Consider the following 16,174-nt stretch of genomic DNA (forward strand, 5'->3'; position numbering starts at 1 on the left):
GCCCGTGGGCAGAGCGAGAAGAGCGGGCCCGTTTGACACAAACGCCCGTCCCTCGCCTGGCACGGCTTAGGCCCGGCCCAGGAGAGCGCGACATCACCACATCGATCACCGCGGCGCGACACGCCTCACGGAGACAACAACAAGCACAGCGACAGTCACCGAGGGAGAGACTGCCTCAGCCTCACGGCTTCCCCCCCCACCCCGGAGTCGTGCAGCAGCGGGCCACGACCCCAGGAGGTGAACGCCTGACACGCGGTGGCGCGGGAGCCCGAGGCGTGGGGTAGTCGCGACCGCACCGGGGTTGCCTGCGGCGGGGAGCGCACCGGGTAGAGGACCCGCGCCACCTCCCCCGCCGCCCTCGGGTGCTGGAGACTGGAGGCGGCACCGCGGATCGGGACACCTGGGACGCACAGGAGCCGGCGCGCAGGCCCAGCCCAGGCGGGCGGGCTCAAGTGGCAGGGGCAGAACCGGGCCTCCACCCCACGGTCACAGCCCGGAGCCCCGCCACGCGCGTCCAGAGGCCCAACGACTCCCAGGCGACAAACGTCCGGAGACGGCGTGTCAGCACCTATCTGGCAGCGAAAAACGACCATTTCGGGCGAAAGAATGGCCGCACCAGGCGACGGGGCCCACCCACGGATCACGGCGGCACCCCTTGGATCACGGGCCCGGTCACCAGGCCCCCGGCACCACCCCATCGCCACCAGCCCCGGAGCCCCCGCGACCATCTGGTCGACCCCGGAAGTGCGGCGGCAGAGGGGGCGCGGGGGCACGCGGGACCCGCGCCCGGCCGGGTACACCCTCGCCGTCTCGCCCTCGAGGGCAGGCGGCCGGTCCATCCTCCTCTCCGGGGCAGGACTTGGGGAAAAAAAAGATTCCTCAGAGGCGCCCCAGGCGACCGGGCCCCACCCGGGCAGGCCGGCGTCCGTCCACGTGCCCCCCTACCCCACCCGGGGCTCCACCTGCCTCTCGAGCCGGTCCCCACCTCCGGACCCAGAGGCTTTCGGAAAACTTGGCGATAGAAATCCAGCGCGACGACCCGGACCCACGCGGTCACGTGTCCGGGACGGGGACGCCCTCTCCCCGGCCCACCCTCGAGGGCGGGGGCCGGTCCGCGCTCTCCTCCGGAGCGGGACTTGAAAAACATCCCTCGGAGTCGCCTCCGACGACCGGGCCGCCACCACGGACGGCCCGGGCCGGTCGGTCCCCACCGCCAGAGCGGGACTCGGAAAACGCGGTGAGAAAAGTCGAGTCCGACGACCCGGAGCCACCCGTGCCCGCGGCCGAGCCGCCGCGGTCTCGCCCTCCACGGGCCTCCCCGCAAGGCCCGGGCCGGTCCCCGACCTCCGGAGCGGGGCGCGAGCAAGAAACCGGTGACACGGAGGGCCCGACGACCCGGGCCGCACGGGGGACGCCAGCCGGGCTCGGGAACCCCCCCCACCTCGCCGGCCCCGGTCGGTCCCCGAGGGTCGCAGTGGCACCGGCGTCTGCTGGTCGACCCGTCCGGGCGGCCCCGCACACCCGCCGGCCTCGAGGAGCGCGGCGACAGCCACCTCCCCACACTCTCCTGCACGTCCAATCTCCGCCCGGCGGACGACGCGCCCGCGCCCCGGCACGACCGGGACCGATCCCGCCACTGCCACCGGCCTCCCGGAACTCCGCCTCGGTCACCGCGGCCAAGTCACCTCCCTTGCCGAGGTCGCCGGAGCTCCGGAGGACAGAAACGATATAAAAGCGGCCGCCAGGTGGCACCGGACAACCGGCGCGAACGTCAGCGGGACGGATCCGGATCCCTGGCCGGCCGGGGCGCGCAGCCGGGCCGCCTGGCGGCCCGACCCCGTCCCGACCCACCCCGGGTCCCATCTCCCGGCCCGGCGCGGCCAGGGGGCATCCGCCTCGGGGCTCCCAGCCGGCACGGCGCGACCCCGGCCGCCGGAGAGGGACTCGGAAAACGTGTGTGTTTCGGGCGCTCGCCCGTGAGGGGACGGGGAACATTCCCTCAGAGACGCCAGCAGGGGCGCCGGGACTGCCGGCACCGGCTGGCTTCCCGGGGTGGCCCCGAGCGCTTCCCGGGCTCCCGGGAGGACTCAGGGAAACGCGGCGGGCGGGGCACCGCCAAAACGAAACCGGGCGAGTCGTCAGAGGACGACGACGACAGGGGAACGACGGAGCAACTGTCCGCATCCCGTCACTTCCAACCCGCGACGGCTTCCCAAGGCAGGCAGGCAAAGCCCAGAGGCCGCCGGGGAAACGACGGCGACGCCTGACCGCACGGAGGTTGAAGAGACACGAACGTGTCTCCCTCCGCGCGGGCCGCGACGCAGTCCCGAGACAGCGCGCGGGGCTGGGGAGCGTGGGTGCAAATGCACCAGTGGCGACCAGAATATCGATGTCAGCGGTCCTTACCGTCGTGACAAGCGGGCAGACCCACAGAAAGTGGTGGGGGGTGGGGGAAGAGACTTCACAGCCATCCGCTCAACAGATCAGGTTCCAGTACGTCCGTACAAGGCCACGCTGCGAGTGTGTGTGTGTGCGTCTGCACGTGCGTGTGTTTGAGATGAGATACCTGTTGAACTGTTCCCTGAAACTAGAAAACGAAGAAAGGTGTAGATCTTTTGCCGGTTAAAAATAATAACATTAATTGTTTCACGAAGAAAGTTGTAGATCTTTTGCCGGTTAAAAATAATAACATTAATTGTTTCACGAAGAAAGTTGTAGATCTTTTGCCGGTTAAAAATAATAACATTAATTGTTTCACAGAACCGGCCAAACCTGCCAAAACTGAATTTTGGCCATCATGCAAAAGCAACCCACGGGAGTAAAAAGATGGCCTCTCCATCAAATGGGAGTAGGGCGACTGAACATCCACAGGCAAGCAAGCAAACACACAAAAGACCCTTGACCGGGCGGGCCTCGTGGCTTAGCGGTTAAGTGTGCGCGCTCCGCTACTGGCGGCCCGGGTTCGGATCCCGGGCGCGCACCGACGCACCGCTTCTCCGGCCATGCTGGGGCCGCATCCCACGTACGGCAACTAGAAGGACGTGCAGCTATGACATACAACTATCCACTGGGGCTTTGGGGGAAAAATAAATAAAGTTATTTTTAAAAAAAACTTTACTTTTTATACCGTCTTTACTGAAAACACCCTTCTTCCTTTTCCTTGAATATGAAGGTGTTTCCCTTATTAATTTTTAGTAGCTTTAGTCACATATACATATTTTTGTGTGTGTGTGAGGAAGATCAGCCCTGAGCTAACATCCATGCCAATCCTCCTCTTTTTGCTGAGGAAGACTGGCCCTGAGCTAACATCCGTGCCCATCTTCCTCCACTTTATGTGGGATGCCGCCACAGCATGGCCTGACAAGCCGTGCGTCGGTGTGCGCCCGGGATCTGAACCCGGGCCGCCAGCAGCGGAGCGGGAGCACTTAACCGCTACGCCACAGGGCCGGCCCCCTAATCACATACATTAATTAGAATTTTTAGGGGACCGCCCAGCCCAGTGACGTAGCAGTTAAGTTCGCATGCTCCACCTCAGTGGCCCAGGGTTCACTGGTTCGGATCACGGGCTCAGACACACACACCACTCTTAAAGCCGTGCTGAGGTGGCATCCCACATAGAGTCACTAGAAGAATGGACAAGTATGACATACAACTATCTACTGGGGCTTTGGGGAGAAAAGAAAGGAAAATAGGAGGAAGATTGTTAATAGATGTTAGCTCAGGGCCTCAATATGTGTCACAAACATGTGGAAACTAAACAACGGGCTACTGAACAACTGTTGGATCAATGAGGAAATCACAGGAGAAATCAGAAAACGTTGGGCCAGCCATGACGGCCTAGGGGTTACAGTTTGGTGCACTCCACTTCGGCAACCCAGGTTCGGTTCCCAGGCGTGGAACCACGCCACTCCTTGGTCAGTAGTCATGCCGTGGTGGTGGCTCTCGTAGAAGAACTAGAAGGACTTACAACTAGAATAGACAACTATGTATCAGGGCTTTGGGGAGGAAGTAAATAAAAAGAGGAAGATGAGCAACAGATGTTAGCTCAGGGCAAATGTTTCCCAGGCCCCCCCCCCAAAAAAAATAGTAATCCCTCACTAGAGTTAAAAAAATATACCTAGAGACAAATCAAAATGAAAACACAACATACCAAAACTTATGGGCTGCAGCAAAAGCAGCGCTAAGAGGGAAATGAATAGAAAAACAGGCCTACCTCAACAAACAAGAAAAATCTCAAATAAACAAGCTTGCCCTATACCTAAAGGAACTAGAAAAAGACCAAACAAAGCCCAAAGTCAGTAGAAGGAAGGAAATAATAAAAATCACAGCAGACATTAATGAAATAGAGACTAAAAAAATACATACATAAAATAGAAAGGAAACTAAGATCCAGTTCTTTGAGAAGATAAACAAAATGGGCAAACCCTCAGCCAGAATCACTGAGAAAAAAAGAGAGAAGACTGAAATAGATAAAATCAGAAAGGAAAGAAGAGAAGTTACAACAGACACCACAGGAATGCAAAGGATTATAAGAGACTGTTATGAAAAGCTATACGCCCACAGACAGGATGATAACCTAGAAGAAATGGATAAGTTCTTAGAATCCTGCGACCTCCCAAAACTGAATCAAGAAGAAAGAGAGAGGGCCCGCCCGGTGACGTAGCGGTTAAGTTCACCCATTCCGCTGTGGTGGCCCAGGTTCCCTGGTTCGGATCCTGGGTGTGGACCTACTCACCGCTCATGAAGCCATGCTGAGGTGGCGTCCCACATAGAAGAGCTACAACTCTACAACTATGATACAGAGCTATGTAGTGGGGCTTTGGGGAGAAAAAAGAGGAAGATTGGCAACAGATGTTATCGCAGGGCCAATCTTCCTCCAGAAGAAGGAGGAGGAGGAGGAGGAGGAGGAGGAGGAGGAGGAGGAGGAGGAGGAGGAGGAGGAGGAGGAGGAGGAGAAGAAGAAGAAGAAGAAGAAGAAGAAGAAGAAGAAGAAGAAGAAGAAGAAGAAGAAGAGAGAATCTGAATAGACCAATCACAAGTAAAGAGATTGAAACGGTAATCAAAAACCTCTCAGAAAAGAAAAGTCCAGAGCAAGACAGCTCCCCTGGTGAGTTCTACCAAACATCCAAATAAGACTCAATATCTGCCCTTCTCAAATTCTTCCAAAAAATTAAAGAGGAGGGGAAGCTTCCTAACTCATTCTACGAGGCCAATATTACTCTGACATCCGAACCGGACAAGGACAGCATAGAACAAGAAAAATACAGGCCAATATCACTGATGAACATCGATGCAAAAATCCTCAGGGAAATATTAACGACTCGAATACAACACATCCCAAGGATCATCCACCACGACCCAGCGGGATTTATTCCAGGCATGTGGGGATGGTTCCACGTCCACAAATCAATCAAGGTGAACACACCACGTTAACAAAATGAGGAATAAAAACCACGTGACCATCTCAATAGAGGCAGAGGAAGCATTGGACAAGATCCAACATCCATTTATGATAGAAACTCTCGAGAAAATGGGCATGGAAGGAAAGTACCTCAACAGAATGAAGGCCACACATGGCAAACCCACAGCCCAACCTCATACTCAACGGAGAAAAACTGAAAGCCATTCCTCTGAGAACGTGAACAAGACAAGGATGCCAGCTCTCACCACTCTTATTCGGCATACTCCTGGAAGTCTGAGCCAGATCGATGAGGCAAGAAAAGGAAATAAAAGGGATCCAAGTCGGACAGGCAGAAGTGAAACTCTCACTATTGGCGGGTGACACGATTCTCTATATAGAAAACCCTCAGGAATCCACCGAAAACCTCCTGGAAATAATCAACAAATACAGTCGAGTTGCAAGATACAAATCAACAGACAGAAATCAGTTACATTTCGACACACTAACGACAAACTAGTGGAAAGTGAAGTTGAGAATACACTCCCATTTACAATCACCGCACAAAGAAGAAAATAGCAAGGAATAGACTTTACCGAGGAGGTGAAAGACCTATACGCTGAAAACTGTAAGACGTTACCGAGAGAAATCGAAGAAGAAAGAGATGGAAAGATGTTCCATGCTCGTGGATTGGAAGAGTAAACATCGTTAACGAGGTCCGTTTGTACAGAATTCTCTCATCCTCAACTTCCCGACCTTGCCAATAAGATAAGAACGTCACTCTCCTCCTGGGATAGAGAGGACATCTTCCTCGGGGTGTGTGTGTGGAGGGGAGGGTGGTTGGTTGGTTGGTTGACCGACCTCCTGCTTCCAGGAAGCAAAGAAGGAGGGTCAGTCAGCACTCCATTCTTGCACCTGCTCCCTGATGGGGGTAAGGTTTTGCTCGTTTGTTGTTGTCGTCCTCTTTAAAAGCGTCTGTGTGTAGCTCAAAACAATACCCCAGCGTCCTTTCCGTCTCAGTGTTTGACCCGAGGTTTCAGCTTTTGACAGGAGGAGGGACACGTTTTTCTGGGGCACTCATTTTTATGACACGATGGTGTGGGTGAAGAAGGATAAGATGGGTGGGGGTGGGCCCGTGCCTTTTCTTTTCGCACGTGGTGGGGAGACGACTCGGCTCTTGCCAGACGGGATCTCATTTCCCCGTGAACCATCGGGCGGGCTATCAGGGGTAAAGAGGGAGAGCAAAGGTTTGAAGGACGTGGAGAAGATGTGTTCCAGATGCCAGGGTCTCCGGATTTCACCGGAGGCACACGAAAGTCACTGATTTCTGGACCACGTTTACGGCCGATGTCACGCGTAGGTCATTTTGAAACGAGGAGGCTACCGTCTGAGCCAATTTGGATATCGTCTCCAGCTCCCCCGAGCGGTGGAGCTGTGCGAGTCTAAGATGGGGCACATCCAGGGAGAGAATTGTGCCAGGGAAAGGGAGGCAGCAGTAAGTCATCGAGGATAAGGTCTTTAGAGGAGACTGACTCTTCTCAAGTGGATGAGGTAGCAGGAGATTTTTGTTTCATGGGTGTTAGCTATACGGGTTGGGAGGGAGCCGGGGGAGGGGCGGGGGCTTGTGGTGGTGGGGACACGGGTGGTGTTTATGTCCTGGTTAAGGTGAAAACACTCTTCAAGTGGAGATTTTTGTGCAAGGGTCCGGTCTGGCAGGACGGGAGGGTGCGGGTGGGTCCATTTAGCACGAAATCAGAAGAATCTGTAGCAGTAGTCCAGCCTCAGGCCTTTTGAGAAATAGGCAGAGAGGGGAGTTGAGCTTCATTCGTCACGGCAACCGGGACCTCAGGAGTAACAACTTCCATGTAAGAAGTAAAACTAGAACATGCTGTAGGAGGAAGAATTCTAAGAGAAAGAATTGGGGGTACAGGGCCAGCAAAGAGATTTTAAGACTTGACCTCAGAAGCGTGATCCATAAAAAGAAATGGAGACATTGGAAATCATCAAAATTAAACTCCTAGGTTCTGTGAAACACCCTCTTAAGAGGACGAAACGACCAAGGACAGAGTCTGGGGGCAGAAAATCTGTGCAAACCACACCTCTGATTGGAATTTGTAAAGAACCCTCAAAATGCAGTAGCAGTATCTTGGGAAAAAAAAAAATCCAAATACACAATAAACAAAAAGACAGAGCAGGCATCTCACATGGAGAGGAGGAGATAACCGATGAATTTACAAATCTGCACGTGAAAAGATGTGAGCCGTTTCCTGGAGATGCAAATGAGAATCGGAGTGAGATATCCTCGGGACACATTTGTCAGAATGCCTTCAGCAAAATACGAGAACAGTATCAAACTGCTAGCGAGGTCGCGGACGGACAGGCCGAGTCACTCACTCACGCCTCCCTGGTGGTGATGTAAAGTGGCATGGCCACTGCGGAAAACAGCGTGGGGGTTTCCAAGACTCACCAGCAACAACGACAAGAAAAAAACGACGACAGAAAATTGCAACCTCTAAGCCCTCGGAACGTCCTGCCTCCTAAGAGTGTCTTTGTTTAGCTGGGGCCTTGGGTGGTTGAGGGCCCCAGTGTGATTTCTGGCGCGGGGTCGGGGGGGTGGGGGGCGTGGGGGGGTGGGGGGGGCTCGGGCCGTGCGGTCTCAGGTGGAGCTCCAGGAAGTCAGCTTCGTGGAGCCCTGTGAGTCCTTCTGGGGAGGCAGGCATCAAGCTCAAGGGTGCTCTGGAGGACACCACGCCCGAGCGGCCCGAGAACTTTCATGTTCATTCACGAAAAATCCTGGACACGAATGTTCTCAGCAGCTCTGTTCATCACAGCCCCGGATGGGAAACCACACAGATGTCTGATAAATAAATGGCAAGCAATAGGATATACTGGAGTATATGAGGAAGCCATTTGGTGTAAAACGAATTCAGCCTGACCTTGTTTTTCCAAAAGGGCCAGATGTAGCCTTTGAGCATAGATTGTCTATCTGCTTTAGGCATTTACTAGGCCACAAAGACAAGAATAAATGCCCTTAAGCTAAAGTAACTTCCCCCACATCAGCATTTCCTGGAGGGTAAGCCTCTCTCTCTCTAGGCTAAGGATTGATTGCTGACCCGCTGTGACCACCCAGCTGGGGACCACAGACCTGCTCTCTGCAGTGTTCATCAATTGCTGTGTGAATCGCTGTGCCGGGTAGGCAGGCCCGGCAGGCAGGCCGGGCAATCTCGTGAGTGCTGTAAAAGGGACATTCCAATCCTGTGCGATAGACACTCTGACGGTATATAACCACGCGGTACACCCCACTTCTTTGGCGCCCTTCCTTCCTTGGGGAAGGAAGGCCCTGGGCTATGTGGTCCTCAAATTTGGCTCATAATAAACTCACCCCAATTCTGATTTATAGATTGGTTATGGATTACTTGCGTCAACCTGTCCTTCAACAGTCCCCCTCCCTTGCCTATGTCGCCGGAGCTCCGGAGCACAGAAACTATATAAAAGCGGCCGCTAGATGGCACCGGACAATCAGCACAAACGTCCCCGGGAGGGAGGGAGGGATCCGGAGCGCGGGCCCGCGAGAGTGCACAGCCTCCGCCCACCGCCCCGATCGTGTCCTGGCCCACCTCGGATCATGACTCTCACCCTGGGGCGGCCGGGAGGGCGTCCCGCGAGGCCCCCAGGCGTCCACCTCGGAGGTCCCAGCCGGCACGGCACAACCCCGGGCGCAGAAGGAGGACTTGGAAAGCTGAGGGGGAGGGGCAGTTGCTGGGAAGGAGACAGACTCCCCACACCACTCCCGGGCCGGGCCTGGGCCGGGCCGGGCCGGCTGGCTGATGCAGACGTGGAAAATTCCCTCGGAGACACCAGCAGGGGGGCTGGGGCTGCCGGCACCTGCTTCCCGGAGTGGCCTGAGTGCTTCCCTGGCTCCCGGGAGGGCTTCGGAAAACGTGGCGGGCGGGGACTGTCAAACCGAAACCACGCAGGCCTCGTCAGAGGACGACAACAATGACAGAGGAAGAACGGAGGAATTGTTTGTACCCTGTCACTTCCAGGCCACAAGGTCTTTCTAAGGCGGACAGACAAATCCCAGAGGCCACTGAGGAAATGACTGATACACTTGACCACAGCAAAGTTTAAAAGACAAAATGTGTCTCTGCACGGGCCACAAAAAAAGGTCCAAAGACAACACACAGGGGTGGGGAGCATGGGTGCAAATGCATGAGTGAGTGGGGATAAGAATACTGATTTCAGCAGTCCTTACCATCACGACAAACAAGCAAACCCACAAAAATGGTAGGGGGTAGGAGGCAGAGACTTCACAGCCATCCACTCAAGAAATCAAGTTCCAGTACATCCGTACAAGGCCACGCTGAGAGTGCGTGTGTGTGTGTGTGTGTGTGTGTGTGTGTGTGTGTGTGTGTGTGTGTGTGTTTGAAATGAGGTAAATGTTGACGTTGAACCGTTCCACGAAAGTACAAAAAAATATTTGTAGATCTTCTGCCATTAAATTTTTTTTTTTAACAGTGCACTTATTTCCCTCAAAAAAGAAAGGAAAAGAAGATTATGAAAGGCAAACAGAGGGGCCGGCCAGGTGTCGTAGCGGTGATGTTCACACACTCTGCTTCAGCGGCCCAGGGTTCACCCGTTTGGATCCTGGGCACAGACAGACCTACTCAGCGATCATCAAGCCACGCTGAGGCAGTGTCCCACATAGAGCAACTAAAAGGAGGTATAACTATGACATACATACAACTATCTACTGGGGCTCCGGGGAGAAAAAAAGAGAGGAAAAAAGGAGGAAGGTTGGTAATAGATGTTAGCTCAGGGCCTCAGTACGCGTCACAAACATGTGGAAACTAAACAACGGGCTACTGAACAGCTATTGGATCAATGGAGAAATCAAAAAAATATCGGGCCAGCTCTGATGGCCTAGGGGTTAAAGTTTGGTGCGCTCCACTTCGGCAGGCAGCTCAGGTTCCGTTCCCAGGCGTGGAACCACGCCGCTTCTCAGTCAGTAGTCACGCTGCGGTGGTGGGCTCACACAGAAGAACTAGAAGGACTTACAACTAGAATATATGTGGCAGGGCTTTGGGGAGAAAAAAAATAAAAAGAGGAAGATTGGCAACAGATGTCAGCTCAGGGCCTACCCCGCCCCCCCGCCAAAAAAAGAAAATTAAAGATTAAAAAAACATTTGAAAAGGCAAACATAGAGAGTAAAACAGGTAAAAAGCCAAAACCTTAGTCCTCTGCATACAGAGGCCTCTTCCTTTTTGAGCCTAGGAAAGTATTTTGACTAAACATAGAATTCCTGTCCTTGGTGTAGATTCACTCAAAGGTAAAGCAAAACCTGATACAATTTCCTTAACAAGAGCAGACTGGAAGTTAGAGAAGACTATGCTTTTAAGAAAGAGGAAACCAAATTCTAATTTTGCACCAGCTTACTTCTGATACTAAAACTCAGTTACCGAATCAAATCCATCTCCATCTTAACCAACTTGACCACACACAAAACTTTTTCCTCAGAGTTGTTTTTTCCCCACACACTTTTCACAGGCTTTTTAAAGAAACAAGAATGGCTATTTTTTATACCGTCTTCACTGAAAACATCCATCTTCCTTTCCATGAAGACAAAGACGTTTCCCTTATTAATTGTTAGTAGCTTCAGTCACATATATTAGTTAGAACTTTTAGAGGCCGGCCCAGTGGCGTAGCGGTTAAGTTTGCGTGCTCCGCCTCAGCTGCCGGGGGTCCACCGGTTCAGATCTTGGGCTCGGGCCTACGCACAGCTCATCAAGCCATGCTGAGGCGGCATCTCACATAGAGCAACTGGAAGGACGTACAACTATGACATACAACGATCTACTGCGGCTCTGGGGAGGAAAAAAATAAAAGGAAAAAAGGAGGAAGATGGGCAATAGATGTTAGCTCAGGGCCGATGTCCCAGATAATTTAATTAATTGATTGATCGATTGATTGATGGCTTCATTAAAGAATTTATAACGCCTAGAAACCTTAATTTTTAGTGAGAACTAAGAGGTAAGCAACTGTGAACTGTTTTGTCCGTTAGCATTTTGTGGCTTGGCAAATCCTATGAACACTTTATAATTTTTAGAAACATGTCATTTCATAGCATACTCTTCATAAAGCACAAGACATGTTTATTAATAGTCCCAAACATCTTTTAGTTTCTCTGTCCTCAGAAGCCAACAGTGGATAAACCTATATTTAGTCGTTAAGGTCTAATATTTTATCCTATTTGGAAACGATCTAGCTATTCAATTAATGTTTTTTTTTAAAGATTTTATTTATTTATTTTTCCCCCAACGCCCCAGTAGCTAGCTGTCTGTCATAGCTGCACATCCTCCTAGTTGCTGTATGTGGGACCCGGCCTCAGCGTGGCCGGAGAAGCGGTGCGTCGGTGCGATCCCGGGATCCGAACCCGGGCCGCCAGCAGCGGAGCGCGCGCACTTAACCGCTAAGCCACGGGGCTGGCCCTTCAATTAATGTTTTATCCCTTAATTTCACGTAGCCAAACATCCAGGTTTCAAGCTACCAAAGAGATTTTGGAAGTTGTTTTAAGTACACATGCCAGGGCCGGCCCCGTGGCTTAGCGGTTAAGTGCGCGCGCTCCGCTGCTGGCGGCCCGGGTTCGGATCCCGGGCGCGCACCGACGCACCGCTTCTCCGGCCACGCTGAGGCCACGTCCCACATACAGCAACTAGAAGGATGTGCAGCTGTGACAGACAACTATCTACTGGGGCTTTGGGTGAAAAAAAAAGGAGGAGGATTGGCACTAGATGTTAGCTCAGAGCCGGTCTTCCTCAGTAAAAAAAAAAAAAAAAAAGAGGAAGACAAGCATGGATGTTAGCTCAGGGCTGATCTTCCTCACACACACACACACACACACACAAAATAAGTACACATGCCATAAAATGTAACTCCTGCTAAAAGTTTATCAGAGTGACGTCAGCATCATGGTGGCATGAGTTGTTCCCTTCGCCTCTCCCCTCTAAGGTACAACCAAACAGACGTCTACTGACCGACACAGGGATTCCCTACACAGCACAACAAGATGCTGAGAGATCCATGCGGCTGTAGGGGAGGAAGGCAAACCCTCTACCGTCTTTAGGTCCTTCTGGCTGGGCTACAAATTAAATCGACACGAGATGGAGTAACAGGAGAAAATCAAACAAAGCTTTAGAACGTGTATACACGGGAGAGACTCAGGAAAAGGGAACAACTCACCAACACGGCCGAGCTGCCAGTTTAAATATTATCTTCAGCTTTAGCTTTTTAGACAGAGGAGGACCTTGGGGGTAGTGGTTTGGGATTTCAAAGAGGAGGAAGGCAATTTACACGGCGTTGGAAACGTAAATGGGCCAACTACAGACAAGGTGAGCTGAGACACATGTTTTACATGACATTAAAGTTATGTGATGGCATTAGTCCATCCCTGGAATAGCCCCTTCTATTTTAAATTCTTTTAGGCAGTTGGGGGGAGGTCAGAGTTCCTTTCAGAGTCTTTTGTTCTTAAAAACAATCAAGCCAAAGAGACACATTTTGGGTTGGCCCAGTCTGATCCCCCACACAGCTATACATCTGAAGGTGGGTGGACCGGACCCTCGGGAAGCCCTGGAACTAGGGAAGCGGCCCCTTCCTCCTGACGGTGGCGACGATGCAGGACATGGGTCCTCAAGCTGCAGCCAGCGTGACTGTGAGTGGAGGCAGGGGCAGCCCAGCCTGCGTGCAAACACTCACGGAGTGGCAGATGCCTGGCCTGTGAGAGCACCCACCGAGCGGTGGCAGTCCTGCCCGCATGAACTTGGAGTGGCCCGACCGGCACAACTGTGAGCAGATGGGGCAGGAACAGAAAAAACAGCCCCCTGTCACCCCCGCCCCCGCCGTGGCAGGTGGAGTCTGTGGCCAGAAGCATTAGAAGCCACAGCAGAAGCGGTGACCCAACCCCGCTTCACCAGCCGGGGGGGCCGCATATGAGTCCCTGGGTCCCTGGGCTCCCACCAGTGACGGCACACCTGTGAACCCAGCACCCCTGGCAGCAGTGCAACCGGCACCCCAAGACAACCTGGGAACAGCAGTGCAGGTGGTGCACGGGACAGCAGTGTGTGAGCCCACGGAGAGCCAGTGGAGGAACACAAGACCCGGGCAATCAGAACCAAAGTAACTGAAGCCTGACCCAAATAAGAGAAGGCCGTGACTACCACAAATGTGCCCCAGCAGAGGATCCATTCATCAAACAGCATGAAGATCGACAGTACAGTAACACAGCAGAACAGAAGGAAAATGACAACTCTCCAGAAACCAAACCCGAAGTCACAGACGATGACAATCTGACAGAGAACTCAAGACAGCTGCCCTAGGGGGCGGCCCCGTGGCTTAGCGGTGAAGTGCATGCGCTCCGCTACCGGCGGCCCGGGTTCGGGTCCGGGCGCGTACCGACGCATCGCCTGTCCAGCCATGCTGGGGCGGCGTCCCACATACAGCAACTAGAAGGGTGTGCAACTATGACACACAACTGCGTCCTGGGGATTTGGGGAGAAAAAGGGGGGGGGAAAAGGAGGAGGATTGGCAACAGATGTCAGCTCAGGGCCGGTCTTCCTCAGAACAAAAAAAAAGAGGAGGATTGGCATGAATGTCAGCTCAGTGCCGATCTTCCTCACACACACACACACACACACACACACACACACACAGAGAAAACAACTGTCATAGAGAAACTCAACGAGTTACGTAAAAACTCAGACAGAAGGACAGTTCGAGGAGCTCAAGAATAAAATTAACGAACAGAAGGAATACTTCAACAAAGAGATTGGAGCTCTAATAGAAAAACCAAACAGAAACTCTAGATATGAAGGACACAAATAGTGAGATTAAAAAATAAGGTTAAAGGCATTAAAAAAAAAAAAAAAAAAAGAGCAGACCCTATGGAGGAGAGAATTAGTGAGGTCTAAGATAGAAGCCTAGAAATGCTCCAGGTAGAGGAGGAGAGAGAACTAAGATTTTTAAAAAACCACGAAATTCTTTGAGAAATATCCAGCTCGATTAGGAAAAGTAACATAAGGCTTATAATCTCCCAGAGGGAGGAGAAGACAGGGAGAAAGGAGCAGAGAGCTTCTTCAAAGAAATGATTGCTGAGAACTTCCCAAACCTGGGGAAGGAACTGGACCTGCAAGTGCTGTGCGAGTCTAAGATGGGGCACATCCAGGGAGAGAATTGTGGCAGGGAAAGGGAGGCAGCAGTAAGTCATTGAGGATAAGGTCTTTAGAGGAGAGCGACTCTTCTCAAGTGGATGAGGTAGAAGGAGACCGGCTGGATTTGTGTGTGTGTGTGTGTGTGTGTGTGTGTGTGTGTGTGCGTGTGTGTGTGCGTGTGAGGAAGATCAGCCCTGAGCTAACATCCACGCTAATCCTCCTCTCTTTGCTGAGGAAGACCGGCTCTGAGCTAACATCTATATTGCCAATCCTCCTCTTCTTTTTCCCCAGAGCCCCAGTAGATGGCTGTATGTCACAGTTGCACATCCCTCCAGTTGCTCTATGTGGGTGTGGGAGATCAAGATTTGGCCACCCTGAAATATATCTCTTTACCTTTTTTTTTTTTTTACTTTGAGAATTTTCAAAGGGCCCTGGAACTTCTCAAAGACATTTGCTCTCTTCCTATAAGGAGGAAGATACTAAACTTATTAGGCTTATTCAGTATGTTAAATTACATGGAAAGCATTGTCAGACAAGTGACGATAAGCCTGCTCAGGTGCTATTATGTGGGTAAATGTTATTCATATAGGTGTTTTAAAATTGTATAACGTTACTGAAATGCTGATCTGTCCTGATTATCAGTCATAATTCTGGTTATTATTATTTTAAAGTGTTGTATGTCACAAAATTAACCAAATTTCTTTGTCAATTGCCATTTTGAGGTCTTGTTGTTTACAGACTTATTTCTTTGCTCTAATGCTTTTGCAAAATATGTTTCAACTTCAGAAAAATTCATGGAAAGGACTCTGATATTTACACTGGAATACAGGTTTCTGACAAACTTTCTGATCACGAAAATGAACGTGGTAAGAAATTACAGAAATCTGATGGAGAAACCGACTTCATGAAGCTGCTAACAAAAAGGTTGGGATCAAGAATGGATTACACAGGACTGAATCAACTGATAAGGATAATTATAATTTCTACGATTTTTCATTTGAAGTGTTGCTGAATTTTCAATGTTTTGTTTTTTCAGATTTAAGGAAAACTTTTTCTCTTTTCTCCTGAGCTAGCTATGATTTATAGCAATTTGGTAAATGATATTTTTGTCAGTAAAATTGAAATATTTATCTTTTTCTCTCTATCTGATCCCTCAAATTTGGAAACTCTTAGTGAGTGAGTATTGTTGTTTTCATGGCAATATAGTTACTTGCATAAGTTCAATAAGAATCTGTTCTCCTTATCACAGGACACAATTGGAAACACTGGTTATGTTACCAAGGTTGTAACTGGAACATCATATTTGCGATATCACCCTGCAGCTTCTGAGGAATGAAGATTTGACTTTATGGAATAAAGCCACACGGAAATATTGGCCTGGTACCTTATGTTCCAAGCAGCACTTACCAGGATAAGTCAAGAATCTCACTTATCTGTCAGGTACAAGGAACCTCGAAATATTTGGGGGGAACCTCAGAAGAGAGGAATTCACCCAAATCTATGGGTATTGCAGACAAAGTCTGATGACAAAATCCTTGGCTTTGCTTTCCTGGCCTCGAGAGACCTTTAAAGT

This window comes from Diceros bicornis, chromosome 40 (assembly GCF_020826845.1).
Source record: "Diceros bicornis minor isolate mBicDic1 chromosome 40, mDicBic1.mat.cur, whole genome shotgun sequence".
NCBI lineage: Eukaryota > Metazoa > Chordata > Mammalia > Perissodactyla > Rhinocerotidae > Diceros > Diceros bicornis.